The sequence below is a fragment of the Octopus bimaculoides genome, chromosome 9 (genome assembly GCF_001194135.2).
Source record: "Octopus bimaculoides isolate UCB-OBI-ISO-001 chromosome 9, ASM119413v2, whole genome shotgun sequence".
Lineage (NCBI taxonomy): Eukaryota > Metazoa > Mollusca > Cephalopoda > Octopoda > Octopodidae > Octopus > Octopus bimaculoides.
The window spans coordinates 85836110-85839307 of record NC_068989.1 but is presented as its reverse complement, the minus strand read 5'-3'; the positions used below and the strand labels follow the sequence as shown (position 1 = coordinate 85839307).

General features: G+C 35.1%; 1 protein-coding gene across 3 annotated transcripts in view; it reads left to right on the top strand.

The window, feature by feature from the left end:
• LOC106869690 (SWI/SNF-related matrix-associated actin-dependent regulator of chromatin subfamily A-like protein 1) overlaps positions 1 to 3198 on the top strand; it is a 24438-nt gene that overhangs the window by 4358 nt on the left and 16882 nt on the right. For 2 of the 3 annotated variants that reach the window (XM_014915527.2, XM_014915537.2), the window contains exon 2: positions 985 to 1057. The exons of the other annotated variant lie outside the window; for it this stretch is intronic. The gene's annotated coding sequence lies outside the window, so the exon portion shown is untranslated. The remainder of the gene's footprint in view (positions 1 to 984; positions 1058 to 3198) is intronic. 3 annotated transcript variants of the gene reach the window in all.

Genomic DNA, 3198 nt, shown 5'->3' with positions numbered 1-3198 from the left:
GTTTTTTTTTTTTTGTTTTTATTTTCGTGGTACCGGCACTGGGGAAGGTCACCAAGTAACTTGCAAGAAGTAATCTCTCAATTGAGTCAGGCAGTAGTATTGAGGAAGATGGCTTTATGCCAAGTGTTGAGAGGCAAAAGTATGATAGATGGATAACATGCATATAACACTGTTGAAGATAATGCTTTCTCCTATTGATTATTCAGCATATTCATCATAAACGGACTATAAATTGAACCGACAATATCACAAATCGTTTTATTCGATAGTCCTGCGAGTCTACCAATCTAGTACCGTTCCAGTGTCTTATACAGATTTCTTATATAGATACAAGGTTTATATATAGATACAAATAAAAAAAAACATTAGGGGAAAGAGAACAGTCAGTCGTAAAGATTTCTGTACGTGACTGGTACTTATATATCGACCACAGAGAACTGAAAGACAAAGTTAACCTCCACAGGATTTAAAACGAGATCGAAAATGGTCGTAACTAAATATCGCAATTTTTCCGAGGCTCTTAATGGTTCTGTCAACTTACCGTCAACCTCTATCCTAAGATCGGGAAGTAAAAGCATTAAAAGTTGAACATGTGTTATTGGATAGAAAACCACCTTTTTTTCACTATGCATCTCTGATATATACACGAAGATTATATGTTTGATTATTTAGTAAGAAAAATAAAGAAAAGAAAAATAATACAAAATAAAAATGGTACAAAAAAAATGAATGGCAAACTATCAAGTTTTAATTCGATCCAACGAATCTAGTGGAAAAAATATATTTAGGTAACTTATACTGTGATTGTCCGTTTTAAAGTTTATTTTCCTCATAACCAAAAGAGCACATATGGTGTTTACAACTGTTACTTAAACGGTTAAATGCCAATTATTGCTCCCTTAAAACAGAACAAAAATTAAGTTTATAATTTATTCTTGATATGCTTATCAGAAATTTCTTCCCTCTGCTATTTCTTTTATGAAGCTGACTTGAATCCTCTTCGACCTACATGAAAGTGCTTTTATATGAAGAAATCCCAGCTTATTTAATTTTAAATGTAAGTATAGATAAGTTTTAAATATTAGAGAGAGACCTTTTTTAATTATTCTAATGTTTGTCCATTATTTATTATATCATCTCTATTTAAAGAAAGTGAAAGAAACGAAACTTTTGTTTTCATTATCATAATTATCCCGTACCCAGTCATAAAACCGTCGCGACTTTCTCTTAAGCACCAGAAAATATTCCAGTCTGAGTAATAAATCATTTCGAAGATACAACCGCATGTCACAACTTGCAGGCGAACCAGTCATTCTATCTCGCACGCGTTTGAACGTCGGGCGATAGTTCTGTCCCAGTGTTCTTGATTGTTTGCTTGTTCTATGTCTACCTAGTATCTGTTCACATGCTTCAGGTCCTGAAAGGTTCGATGCCACGTTTCCTTTCTTCTGTTTGTGTCCATCTCAATGCTGATTTTGTTCATGGTTGCCGATGATCTGACATGCCACACTCTTTCTTCTTTTCTTCACGGTCTTGAGGTGTTGGCGACTATTTTCTATTTCACCATATTGCCCGTTGTTGTCAACTCTCACTAATAATTTTAATGTGCGTTGACATCTCTCTCTCTGACGAGTAGCTACGTACATTACACATCTTATAGAAACAAACCCACAACTTGAATACTTAATACTTCAAAGCACTGTGTTACCTATAAAAATTTGGGTGCACATTGGGATTAGACACTGAGGGAAAACCGCTGTAACTTTTTTATTTTTTCATTTTGGCGATTTTCGCTTTCGATAATGTGTTTTACATATCACGGTCATGCGATTCCTCCTATAAAATTATTTTGACCCCCTCCCCAACACCCAACACCCCCGTATGATTGCTATTAGTCCTGGGAATAACTGCCAAACTTCCCTTTCATCACATCAGTTCCAGCATAGTTATTAGAGGTTAAACGACGATGATGTATGTGTATGTGTGTACATGACAATATATATTCTCTTTGTCTTGATTGTAAACAAACAGTTACCGGTCACTCAAATGAGTGTCGTCATTCGTCTGCAGTTCTCTGGGAAGAGGATCTGGCTGTAGAAAAACCAGCTTCAACAAAGATTTATGTTAACATGGAAAAGTCGACATCAAAATTGCAATTTCTTTACATCCATTATTATATACTTGAATTTTTTTGTGGCGGACTGAATAAGTGCCTCTTGGTACTAAACACTTAACTATGAAGTTTATGCATGATTTTGATGTCACATTCGTTGAAAGCATGCAAAAGAACCAGGAAAAGAAAAAAAGACCCATGAAACAAAACTCCCACCTTTCTTTTCCGGAAAAAAAAGTAGCTTGCGGTGGGTTTGGAGGTCAGATACGTCAAATGCACCTGAAAAAAACTGTGGAAAAATATTATTCCACACCAAGGTACGAAATATTTACCGAAAGAATAAAATCTTGTACCAGTTATACCTGTATTTTAATTAATTCAAATTAATGTATCTCATTTTGAAAAGTGGCAAAATTTTTGTTGGTTGCCATCTGAGATAATTTTAGTAACAAATCAAACAGGTAAGATGCATTAAGAATTTCAATTTTAGTGTTTATCCATGATGTTATTGCTTTTACACCTGTTAATTAAATTTACCTGCCCATAAAAGTCAAATTTACTCAGCAAGATCAGCTAAAATTATGTAACTATAAACCAGTGGTATATAAAGCACCCACTGACAAAATTTCAAATCTGTATGTAAAAAAAATTTACAAAGTTACAAGCAAATATTGTGGACACCCCTCTTGAACCTGAATAATTCAAAATAACATGAACAAATAAGCATTACATTTGACAGATTAATATGAACACTAAAGATGATTTTAGGTATTTTTATTTTTCTTACACACACATAACACAGCCTCACTCAGTTGGGACTACATGTGTGTTATTTTGACATCATCATTCCATAAAATTTGTTTATGGGGAGAAAAATATTGAAAAATATCAATAGATGTCTGAGTGAGAAAGAAACTTCCTTCTCTCCTCCTCCTTAATTTTCTCCATTCCCCCCTTCCCTTCCCATTCCCCTCCTTCCCTTCCCATTCCCCTCCTTCCCCCTTCCCTTCTCCTCAATGCCCTCCTCCTCCAGCAACCCTTTCCCTCCTCTCCTCCTTCCCTAACTGTAACCCTCCCCCGCCCTC